Genomic DNA, 12,954 nt, shown 5'->3' on the forward strand with positions numbered 1-12,954 from the left:
TCGGTTAACAGCCAGACTTACGATGAAGTCGTTGAATACCTCGAAGAACAGTACAATCCTCAAGTTAATCAAATAGCGCCGAGTTTCTCGTTCTTCATGCGTAAGCAAAGGGATGGAGAGAGCGTTCGGGAATACATTGCCGACCTTCGGAGACTGGCGGAAAGGTGCAACTTCGGCAACTCGCTGCACCGTATGCTGCGAGACCGCATAGTATGCGGAATCAGGGACGACGACGCACGACGCTGCCTATTAACGCTGAAGAAGCTAACTTTTGAAGAGTCAGAAGAATTTGCCATAGCTTCAGAGAAGGCGCTAGGCGACGTTCGTGACATGCGAGAAGCAGACCCAGTGACCACGGGAACCAGCATCAATGTTGTACAGTCGCAGCGAGGACGACGACTCTGGACGAAGTGGAACACTGCAAAGAACAACCATTCATGTGAGCGTTGTGGCGGCCCCCACGCGACACACACGTGCCGTCATCGAAACGCTAAGTGTCACCATTGAGGCAGGAAAGGTCTTCTGGCAAAGGTTTGCAGCAGTGGCCGCTCTCGGGAACGTGGCGCCTTTGCCCTCGAGGAAACGGAAGGTGAGAGCGAAGAAGAAATGTTGCTGGCTCTTGTCGCTCACAGCTCCGCCGACAGAGCTACGTTGAAGCCTCTCGAGGAGGAGTTGACATGGCAGGGCCGGAAATTGCGAATGATTCTAGAGACGGGTTCTCCGGTCAGCGTCATACCGAAGACCATATTTAAGAAACATCGCAGATGGTGGCCGTCACTGAAACACAAAAAACATCGCTGCGCTTAACATGCTTCCTCGGGCCATTGCCAGTTGTCGGCCAGATAACCATGGGGGTTCAGTCTGGATCGACGGTTGTGACCAGCACGCTAATCGTGGTGGCATGTAACGGACCACTGCTCTGCGGCCGGAACACGATAGAGGCCTTCCGTAAGGCGGGTGTGTCCTTCTGGGACGCTGGAACCACCTCGAGTTTAAATGTTGTTTGTGATAACAAGATGACGCCTCTGCTCGATGAATTTTTAGATCTCTCGAGAACTAGCTTGGCAGTTGCAAGGGCCCCCCTGTGCAATTACACCTTAAAGAAGGAGCCTGCCCACGTTTCTGTAAGGCACGTACAGTGCCTTATGCCATGCGCTCCAAAGTTTCGGCCGAGATCGACCGTCTCGTACAAGACGGCGTGCTTTCGTCAATAAGCATTTCAGACTGGGCAACACCGGTGGTGCCGGTAGCAAAAAGAACGGTGATATAAGATTGTGCGGCGACTTCAAGTTGCCAGTCAACCCGGCGTCGCACTTGGAACAGTATCCCCTGCCCAAAGTTGAAGACATATTTGCGGCACTTTCTGGAGGCGAAGTCTTCAGCACTCTGGACCTGCGCAACGCGTACAATCAGCTGCCGCTGGACGATGAAGCTAGAAAGATCGCGGTACTCAACACACACCGGGGGCTTTACTGCTACAATCGCCTAGCATTTAGAATTCCTTCAGACCCCGCCTTGTTCCAGCGACGCATGGAATCGATTTTGCAAGGTTTGCCGAATGTTCAAGTGTACCTCGACGACATTATTGTGGCGGAGAAGGAAAACGACACATCGGTACTGCGGCAGGTGTTTCAGCGGCTTCGTGAACACAACTTGAAGTTGAACAAAGCCAAGTGCCGGTTTAGGGAAGCACAAGTGTCGTTTCTGGGGCACCGCATCGATGCCAAAGGTCTGCATCCTCTGCAAGATAACCTCGAGGCTGTACTGGCCGCGCCGAAGCCAACATTGGTAAGCCAGCTGAAATCTTCTTGGGCTTGGTTACTTATATGGTAAATTCTTGCCCAACTTGTCAACGACGCTGGCTCCCTTATATCGCTTGCTGGCAAAGGGGGTGTTGTGGCAATGGGGGCAATCCCAGGACAGCACATTTCAAGAAGCAAGGGTGCCTTAGGCAAGGCTAAATTTCTTTGTCCACTATGACCCGCGAAAACCCTTCGACTGGAATGTGATGCATCAGCAGTCGGCTTGGGCGCAGTGCTGTCCCACCGCATCAAGACCGAAGACTATCCGATAGCTTTTCGCTCTAGAACTTTGACGCCGGCGGAGCGCAATTACTCGCAACTAGAAAAGGAAGCACTCGCCCTAGTTTTCGGTGGTGACAATGTTCAGAGACTATCTTTCCGCAATAAATTTTGTTTGATAACCGATCATAAGCCGTTGACAGGGCTGTTCCATCCCGAGAAGAACCGGAGAAAACAGATGGCGGCGGCCAGGATACAGCGTTGGGCGCCCCTTTTATCAGCATATCAGTATGACATAGAATTCCGGAAAGGGCCATTGAACGCGAATGCCGATGCTTTAAGCCGTTTGCCGCTGCCGGAGCAAGGGCACCCTGTTGAAGATGATCCCGTTGAATGCGCAACTTTGCAACTACATGCGCAAGCTTTGACAGATTTTTGTTTTAGCGCGCAGCAGTTGGCAGACAGCACGAGCGAGGGACATGCTTCTCCGACAGGTGAAGACGTGGATTCTTCGTGGTTAGCCAAACCAGCTGGGGCCGGAGCAACAGTGCCGTCAGCCGTACTTCACCGCAGATACGAACTCACTGTGAGTAAAGGTCTAATATACTGGGTCATCGTGTGGTGCTGCCCGAGACCATGCGGGCACCTATTCTGAGAGAACTTCACGACACCCACCCAGGCATGACTGCAATGAAGCGCCTGGCCCCGTACGAGTTTTGGTACCCCGGATTGGACTACGACATAGAGAAGCTGTACAAAGCTGCCAGCAATGCGTGCAATGTTGGCCCATGCCAGCGGAACAGGTCCCTTCAAGTTGGCTGAAAACCAACAAACGATGGTCTCGCCTGCATATCGACTATGCAGGGCCAGTGGAAGGTCACATGATCTTGGTGGTGGTAGATGCGGAAACGAAATAGATAGAGGCAGTACCCCTTAATTAAGACAGCAAGTGCAGAAACTACAGTCGAAGTATTGCGAGGAATGTTCGCGCGTTTTGGTCTGCCCCATACAGTCGTTTCCGACAATGGGCCAAAATTTAACAGTTCAGTGACTGAAAGATTTTTCAAAGATAACCATGTGTGTCATGTTACCTCCGCTCCATACTATCCACAGTCAAATGGATTGGCGGAGCGTGCAGTGCGCACCCTTAAGGAAGGTATCAAGAAAAATAAGGATGGAAGTCTGCTCAATCGTATTTCCAAGTTCTTGCGACGCTACAGGGCAACACTGACTCGAGATGGCAAGTCGCCCGCCGAGATGATGCTGGGTTTTCAACCCAGGACCCGCCTAAGCACCAATTTTCCAGAGGAAGAGGTGTCACGGGATGCGACGGTGAGCAGACCCCCGGCATTGTTGTCACAAGTGTTTTCACCGGGAGCGCCTGTTTGGTCGCGGCAGTACAATCACGCAGGCCAGAGATGGTTACCCGGCACGGTGACGTCAACAAGAGGTAGGCGTATGGTCACGGTGGACACTACCGGAGGGGTGCAGCGCCGTCACATGAACCAAGTGCAGCCACGACTCGCACCGGATGGTGTAAAGCAAGAATTCTACGCAACACGGCCCGGAGAGAACCAAGTCAGAGAGAGTGATCAACCCTCTGCAGTGGAAGACTCCGAACCATCATCATACGGATCACTTGGTACATCCCAAAGTTCTAGTGAAGCAACCTCCAGTGTACCGGCGGGCTTAGACTTCCTAGGCGTTCTACGCGCACAAGGAGGCCTCCCGACAGGCTAGGAAGTGCCGTATCGCGGCAATGCAAGCCCGTTATCGCAACCCGAAGTGCGCATGCTCGTGCTGATTCACAGAGAATAAAAGCAGCCACGCTATCTTCAATAAACGCTTTTCCTTACTTGCACCTACTGAGTCTGTTGTTGCTACTCGCGTTACAGCAGGTATATGCTAAGTTGTTGGCTAATTCCCTGTCACAAAAGAGCGCGTAATTCAAGCGCGTGCCGAGTGTCACGCAAGCCAGCGAAAGACACGCCGGCTCCGCGGCAACTTCAACAGAGGGGAGCGCTTACGCCTCAAACAGCAACGCGAAAAACGGCGCCTGGACGTCTAGAAGAGCCTCGACGAAGCGACGTTAACCGGAGAGAGAGAGAGACAGCCCACGCGCGCGCCGAGACACCTTCTCACCCCGAGTCGAGAGAGATAACTACAGCGTGAGCGTGCGCCAACAGCATGAGTCATCATCCCCCCCCCCCTCGACAACACTCCGACAGCGCGGTCGAAGGTATGAGAAAAGCCTCGAACCGGCTTTGGCCATGCTACGAGATCACGACTCCGATAGGAAGGTTCGAAAACGCCTGTGGAAGCTATATAACCGCCGTGCGAGAATCGTCAGTGGGAGTTCAGTCCGCACCGGTGAAGTGATGTAACGTGAAGACCGAGCGTCTGCGGAAGGGGATTTCCGGCAAGCTAGTCAACGAGTTCATCGAGCGTCTGTATTTCCGGAAGAAGTTTCTTCGAGATTTGCCCCGAGTTACGCCGAGATCGTCTGACTTGAAGACCAACACGGGTGAATACGATTGGACACTTAGTGTTCCTATTCATTTTGTAATTTACGTGTTGGACTCTTAGGGCTTGTCGTGAATTATTTTCTTGTGCTTGTTAATACCCGTCCGAATTGTATTGTTTGTGTCTAGCCCACGGAGGAAGATTATTTAGGAGTAGAAACTCCCGTCAGCGCGGGCGCTCGCGTGCGACCAGATAACGTCACATTATTATGCGCCGACGGGGGCGCATGCAGTGGCGGCGCCTTGCGGCACGTCATGCAAGCAGCAGCGAAAAAAAAAAAGAGCAGCAGCCCGGCGGATCGGTGGTGCCGCTCGGGCGCGTTCTCTTCGGCGGCGCCCGTGTCTCCCGCGCTCAAAGTAGACGACACAGGCGTTCGGCGTTCGCTTCAGCGTGCACGCCGTAGCGTTGTTTTTGTGGGCCTTTAAGTCAAACAGTAACTGTTCTTGTCGGTGTCTGTTCGAGGGCCGTAATACTAACAGCGCTGATACGTGCAGTGTACCCTTGTTCGGAAATTGCTAGCCTAACATGGGATGCAGGTGGGATGCGTGAGTGCCCTCAGTAGAAGTTGTGAGCGCGGCCGAACGGGAGCAACGCGCGCGGCCGCGAACGAGAGAAACACATGTGACCGGTTGCCTTGGCAACCAAGACGGCGGTAATTTCTTTCTCAGCCGCCAGGTGCCGCCAGCATGATAGTGGCTCCGCGGGCTTGTGACATTATCTGGTCGCCGCAACTGGCGGAGTTTCCACTCCTAAAGGTTTCTTGCTCCGTGGTCTAGCCTAATGTGCATGTGTGTGTGTAACTGCCTTGTGTGAAGAATATTTTTGTTGTGTTTTGACAACTCTGGGCTCTGACTCGGTCTATGGAAAGCAACCGGCGTTCGCTGGCGCACCAAAGGGCCCATTCTTAATTGTCCTTGCTTTCGAGGGATTATTTACGGAAGCTGATAAATCGGCTTTGGAATTTGGACCGGCGTCTGCGCCTCGTTCATGGGTCGGTGACATTCCCTCTCGGTGAGACCTATTGTGATTTGCTTATTTATGAGCCTATCCGTCGCGAGGATAAGGGTGCCCTTAGACTGTTTATCGTTGACGACACTTTTCAATAAGCCCATTTGCTACCTCTTCGCATACGCCCGTCCATTTCGGTACACGTCTCATCCCATTGCTGCCGGCGAGCTGAACCAAATAGGACTCAATCACCTTGTTAAGACGCGCGATTTTAACTCTGAGTCTACGATTCTACCTGGTTGAGAGGGCGTGTTTTGCCTCCAGAAGGTGAGCTAGTAACGAGTTCATTTAGGAACCCCCAGATCCGCAGTTATTTCTTCGGTTGCTCCTTTAACTGCCTTGTTGAGATTCGCTAGCAATCTGCATACGTCTCGTCTGGCGGGGCTGTTTCTGCTCGGATTTTTCGAAGAAGGTCCCAGTCTACGCACTCATATCTTGCGGGCGGTCTCGATTTACCACGCAACAGAATTTCGAGTATGACTGCCTAGCCCCTCCTGGAGGTTGTCCCACATGCCTTCGATACCTCGGAGGAAGGTGAGATTGGGGGTCCGTATCTCGACTAACCGAGTTACCGGATCTGGTGGCCTAGGGTCTGTGATAAGTATTAGGCCGATATCTGAGGCGTTGAAGGCTAAGTTCTTCCCTTTTGCGCTTTTGTAACCGTACTCCCATTTCCTATTGAGCGCGTTAAGTCACCCGCAACAACGAGAGGTGTGTTTCTTGCGCCCTAGCCGCGGTGCCTAGTAATGTTTTGAAGGCTCTTTTCTTATCCGATGGCGCGCTGTACACGTTTAGAATGAAAATATTGGTATTTCTTGATCTGCTGGGTATTGTCATGTACAAATACTTATGTGCGCCCATCTGGTGCGACGGACGGCCAGTGACCATAAAAGAAAAAAGAATGGCGTGATTCGGCGCGAGCTCACCTGACGCGGCACCTCGGCCAACAGCCAATCACGAAGACACACGGGTGCTGGAAGAGGGAGCAGAAGAAGAGAAGGAGGAAGGCGGCGTTCGAAAAGAGTCGCGTATGTGACAGGTAGGCCTGCCGGGTGGAAAAGAGCTGTACTGCCTCGGATGTGGTCAAGTATCGGGTGGCGGTTATTAACTGTTCGTTTAACGTCTCGATTGTTCTTTTCATTCATTTATTGTTCTTTTTTCTTCACCTTTCGGTTTATTGTGTCGAGTGTAAACAAGTCAGACTAACCTTATGTCTCTTTCTTCCCCCGGTCAAGGGCATTCCCCTTAGCTAGCTTCAATCCCTCCCCGAGAGTGGCCGACAGACTCATTTTTACGCAGTGGCAACAAAAGTGTCCCTGTGGCTCTTGTGCCTACAAATGGGGGATCGGTACAGATGAGGAATCCGAAACCGATTCAGGTGGAGCTTCGAAAGGCCTCCTCCCAGTTCCAAAAGATCACCGAGGTCCGCCAGTTTGGTTGCGGTGGTATTCCTTGCTGCTCATCGGACCAGGAGTGCATTCGAGACCTTCTAAACTGTTCTGAATTTGCATCGAATTCGGTGAGCCCGTTTATTGCACCACACCTTGCGTGCTCGTGGGGTCGACGCGAACCTGGACCCCTTAGAAGTACTAGACTTATTTTCAGTTGCTGGAGCTGTATCCGTATACCGCTGTAGCCGAATTATTGAGAACAAGAAGTCACCTACCGAGTCGGTGATTGTTGCGTTCGCGGGAAAAGTTCGTCCAACTGAAATCAAGGCATGGCCCCTGATATACAGAGTAGAGCCACTTTCCCCAAGACCACTACAGTGATTGAAATGTTGGCGCTACGGACACACTATAAAATGCAGATCGGTTACTCGATGCCGCCTATGTGGATAGAGTCACGACAACACAGAATGTAAGTCTCAGGAAGAAAACTATTGCCTATGCAATGAAGCACACCCTGCAGACTATTCGAACTGTTTTGCAATGGAACGAGAATTAACAATACTAGATGTGGAGGAACGCAGGCGATGCTCACGTAGGGAAGCAGTTACAGAGGTTCAGGGAAGATCTCAGGGCTACGCAGGCGTAACAGCTCGTCACACCGCTAGTATGGATGTTTCTATCCAAGGCCACAGCAGAGGCAGTTCAGAAAGCTATGGAAAAGGCTATGGAACGACTTGCAACAACTCTTTTTGAGTCCTTGACACACATGATGACTAATCAGATGGCGCAGGTCATTGGTGCAGCCTCTACCCAAGTTCCTGCATACCAGGTTGCAAATGTACTAAACCTAACTCAAAAACAAACATCGTCGTCAAACTCGTCAGCTGACTCCCCTTGCGCAGGACCTTCTACTCATATAGAACGAACGGAACCGGAACCCCTAACGGAAGATTATGAAGAATACCAGGATGTAGACATGGAACACAAAAGTCTAAAACGCAAGCGATCTCCTCCCCACAAAATTTCTTCAAAGTCAAAACTCAAAATATGAAAAAATGAACCTCTCCAAGAAGGACTTTTTGAAAGAGACTATTTTGGATCAGGAGTTTCCGCTACCGTTCTATCTTCGCCATAGGCTTTCTAAAAATCTTGCAGTGGAATTGTTGTTAAATTGTTTTTGCGACTACAGATCTATCGTATATTTCGTCTGAATTTTCCTCACACATCATTATCTTACAAGAAACCTGGCTTTGAAATGGTCAAAAATATTCCCTAAAATATTATCGACTGTTTCGTTTGGATCGGCCTGCCAGAGGTGGTGGCGTTGCTTTCTTGGTTTCAACTAAATTTAGTCACAAAGCAACGATATCGTATCAAAGAATGTCTACCGAATGTGAAATTTTAGTTAACTTATATTTCCCACGCAGGAGTGCAGGATACATTTCCTCTAGACACATTTCCTCTAGAGCTTCCTGCAGAAAAGACATAGTATTCGCTGGTGACTAATTGACACCATGTGTCTTGGGGTTTTAAAACTGATTCAGAAGGAAAACGCCTGTGGGAAAAGACTCTTGATAATAATCTATCTTGTCTAAATTCAAAAGTTACTACCTTTCTTCGCGGACAGCCTCAATCAGCTATACATCTCACTTTCTCCAGCTCATCTTTAGCTATATCATCCTAGAATACTATAGACTGTGCTACAAACAGCGACCACCTTGCAATTTTCAAATTGATTTCCCTGTGATTTCTCTTAGAAGGAAAAAACTCATTTATAAACTATGACAAACTTCAAAAAGACTTGAAGTCTACGATGCTTTCACGTACGGATATGCAAGAAGATATTAGGACTCTGAGCCTCTGTGCAGTTTTAAAGCGTTCCGCGAAGAATGCAACAGTTAATTGGGCACGGCGGCACCGCAACGAACATGTGGCCCTCAAACCCCTTCGTTTTTCTTCTCCAGGCAATACCGGCAATCCTGCTAGCGACCCAGAGCAAGCAGCACGTTTCGCAACTTCCCGAACGAACCGTCGAAGGAAGTACAAGCACGGAATTCTATGACGTCCCATGGGCCGATCTGTTTGCCGACACACGGGCATATCAACTGGACAGCTATCATACCATGATACCAGGCTTCGTGACGTCATCGACTACTGACACTTATAAAGAGAACAGCTTGCAAGGTTCCGGCATTGGGCACGGCGGCACCGCAACGAACATGTGGTCCTCAAACCCCTTCGTTTTTCTTCTCCAGGTGAGAAAATATTTTGGAAAATGCTATCACAGTAATGACCCGTTTCTCCTGGTGCTGCCGTGCCCTCGGCCAATGTGTTTTATAGTTAACCGTTGTTTCGCATTTTTAAAACTGCTACTGCTAGTAGATGGCGATGTCGAGAGCGACCCTGGACCTGACACGCAGGCGATCTTGGCAGAGATTATAAATGTTGCCTCTGACCTAAATACTATCAAAGAAGAAAACAAGAGAACCAATGAATCCTTAACAGCTGTACATGCTAAGCTCGACAAGCTTGCACTTCTAGAAGAGAGGATAACTTCTGCTGAAGAAAAGGTATCGTCACTGGAACACAGCGTCAATCGCATGGCTAGACAAATAGATGAACTTGAGAACAGAAGCAGGCGGTCAAATTACTACTATTAGTAATTGTCAATCACAGCGTGGTTGTCAGAATTTTTAAGGGAAAGAGAATTCTACTGTTTTCAAAACGGATGTTCATCGTCTAGGTATAAGCAGAAGAGGGGAGTACCACAAGGGTCAGTATTATCTTCTGTTTTATTTAATATATTGTTAAGCACCATCCCGCTGCTCCAGGACATTCATGTATACGTTTATGCTGATGACATCGCTTTTTTTGCATCGAATGCTGAACTACATTCACTTTATCAAATGTTACAAAATTACTTACCTATTCTTGAAACTAGGATTGAGACCATACACATGTCTCTGAACGTTAGTAAAAGTGCACTCCTTCTCTATCCTTTAGATGTTTCCGTTCACATTTCATTGATGTATCGTCAAGAGTTGATTCCCCAGGTGGATTCTCTTAAATACCTGGGAATTACATATGATGGAAGACTAAACTGGAACAGCCACATTGAAAACGTCGCGTGCAGGGGCGTATATCCAGAAATTTTTTTCGGGGGAAGGGGGGGGGGCAAGCTTCTGCTTTCCTCTACGTCACGTGATCGGTAGTAAATATCGGTAGTTGAAGCAGACTCTATACATGTATATCAAAGACATAGGACCCCCCCCCCCCCTCGCGTGTGCGTGTGCTGTGAAGAAATTAAGTAAAAAGTACAGTAAGCTCAGTAAAATACAGTAAGTACGACAGGTACCGTGGGCGTTTGGAGCAACGGTCTCTCATCGCGCCACTGAATGGATCAGTCTTCGAAAACGCATCATTGCGACAACCCGCCCGATCGGAGAAGACAGCGTCAATTGTTAATCTCCGTTAATGCGTAGATGGCGTCATCCTCGTCGGGGCGAAGTGCGTTTCACAAGTGAAGGACGGCTATGCGCGTGAAAATGCACGTGTGACCAGGCTATACCTACTCCCATAGCAATAGCTTGTTGGCTGTGTCTTTGCGCTAGAAAACTTAAATACGTGCAAAAACGCGTAAGGCTTTTTTTTTTCGAAGCTTTCGTCGCCCTGCTCCCTCATACGAGAGGGTGGCATTTCCTGCGGCAAGTGCAGGCCGCTGTGTCTTCGCTGTGTGCGAGCATGCAGCCGTCATTTGCATTTACGTCAAAAGATTCAGAATTGTACAGAATATTTCATCGCACAGCATTGATATGGCATGTGTACGCATTTTAAGTAGTGCGTGCAACTCATTTCTGCTTCACTTACGCTGGTGCAAACAGGAAGCGGCCTTGTACCTCACAGAATCTCGACTGATTGGTGTACTAGTGATGCAGGAATGAACTCCGGTCTTGTTCAGTGCATAGTGCACATAATCAATTTCTCAGGACGCGTGAACTCTGACAAGAACTGTCAGCGCCTGCAACAAGAGTTTACTTACGCTGTACTGTGAACAGCAGTGATTCACGCTTGTCGGCTGTCTGTTTCGTGCATTCTGTTGCGAGTCGGTTGAATGGACCTTTTCCATGGGCACCTTCTGCGCATGCGCACCGGAAGTACCTATTGCTGCTTTGGGATTCCACAACAAAACAGCCACTACCAGCCTTCCGTAGGAGCGCAATCGCAAACAAGAGACGTTTATCGCGCTAACTAAGCGTACGTTCACACTTGGGAAGCGGCAAGCGGGCGGAAAGGCCAAAGCGGCCGGGAAATTTTTTCCGCGCCTGTCAAAGTTGTTCACATTTGTTTTGCTACCGCCGCGGCCGCCGCTGCCGTTTTCGTTCAGATCCGTCTCGTCTGCGTACGTTTGTCGGCGTGGTGGCGCTCATTATCGCATTATTTCGAGCGGTATGTTCATTCTTTGACCCACGTACCGTCATCAAAAGTGATCATTTTACGGAACTTCGCGTGTCATCTGCGACCTTCGGTAAATTCCTCGTTGGCGTTCCGTAATTCTCCTCACATGGGCGCGGTGGCGCTGAGTCACAGGTTGGTGCCTAGGCGAGATAATATTTCTTTAATAGCTTTTATTTACAAGTTGTAATAACATTTCATCATTTTGCATTGTAGGACACCAAAGGAGCAACGGGAACCCCACAGCTAAAACCCGGGCTGGCCCTTGTGTTGGGGTTCGCCAAAGCCTGCGCGTCCTACGTGAGACCTACGCTCCCAATCTATCGTCGCGACGAGAAAGCACCCCGCGACTTCTGCAACATACCGTACACGTGCGAGGAGAATTATGGCGCGCCAACGAGGAATCTGCCTAACTATTGTCTGCCGTGGAAGTGGAAGAAGAAATGGCTTTTATACTTCTACCTACTTGTTTTGTAGAAATGGACAATGAATAAACGGAACACTTGGACACCTCGGAAACGGCGGTGGTGGGTTCGCCTGGCTTTGAAAAAGCGCGAGAAGTTGGGTCACGCCAAGGCTTCGTTGCCGCCCCTCCGGTCATGCGACGTTGAATACTATCGCGACTATTGCTGACAGTACGTTTTAGTGCCACTCTTGTCGTAGAGCAAGGGCTGGTTCTTGATCGCGTCGATCAGCATTACAGCCTAGACTTTTGGTGCCATGTTCAATTTTACGACCGGTTGTTTACATGCTAGTGTAGCTTCCAGTGAAGCAGAACGACTTTCCGCCGCGTTTCCGCTTCACCATGGCGAAAAAATCGGCCCGAGATCGATGTGGCTCGCTGCCTGGTTTTCTGCCTGTTTTGCCGCCTAGGCGGGCGGATTTTTGCAAGATTTTGCCACTTCCGACAGCTTCGATACCAAGTGTGCACGTAGCCTAAGATCCTGCGCGAGCGCGCGGCCTAACCGGCACCTGAAGGGAACGGCGGAAATCTATACCCGATATTTCGACCACCTGGGGTCCTTAACGGCACCTAAATCTAATTGTAAACGGCCTCGAGCGTTTTCGCCATCATTTAAAATACGGCTGCCGCATGTGTTGCTTCATTTGTTGCGCATTTGTTGCTTCCAATGCGGCCACCACATTCTCGCCCAAAACTTCACAGAGTGTCAAAGCCTTGACTAACACCGTGACAGTTTTTTCCATATCAGACATGATTCGCTGTAAATTACCAACCCAAACGGAAGCGCCCAGGAATGAAATTGTGATAGTAGCACCGGTTTCATTAATTATGTCAGCGCGAAGCGACGCGAACAAAGGGTGGGTAAGTGGGGGGGGGGTAGCGGAAAAAATGTCGGGGGGGGTTTGAACCCCCCCCCCCCCTGGCTACGCCCTCGTCGCGTTTAAGGCAACTCGGGCTGTAGGATGATTGCGTAAAATCAGTAACCGACGATACGGTTGCGAAGAAACACATTACTTATGTATATAAAATGTATGTCCGACCCATCATGGAATTTGGATGTCTCTTGTTTTCTGGCTGTCCGGATTATAAAATTAAA

The 12,954-nt window shown here is 49.8% G+C and overlaps 1 pseudogene; it reads left to right on the forward strand.

Annotated features, from left to right (window-relative positions):
• The first annotated feature begins 370 nt into the window (after positions 1-370).
• On the forward strand, positions 371-3,761 carry LOC125947263 (uncharacterized; annotated as a pseudogene).
• The last annotated feature ends 9,193 nt before the right edge of the window (positions 3,762-12,954 follow it).

Source organism: Dermacentor silvarum, chromosome 7 (genome assembly GCF_013339745.2).
Source record: "Dermacentor silvarum isolate Dsil-2018 chromosome 7, BIME_Dsil_1.4, whole genome shotgun sequence".
NCBI classification, from domain to species: Eukaryota; Metazoa; Arthropoda; class Arachnida; order Ixodida; family Ixodidae; genus Dermacentor; species Dermacentor silvarum.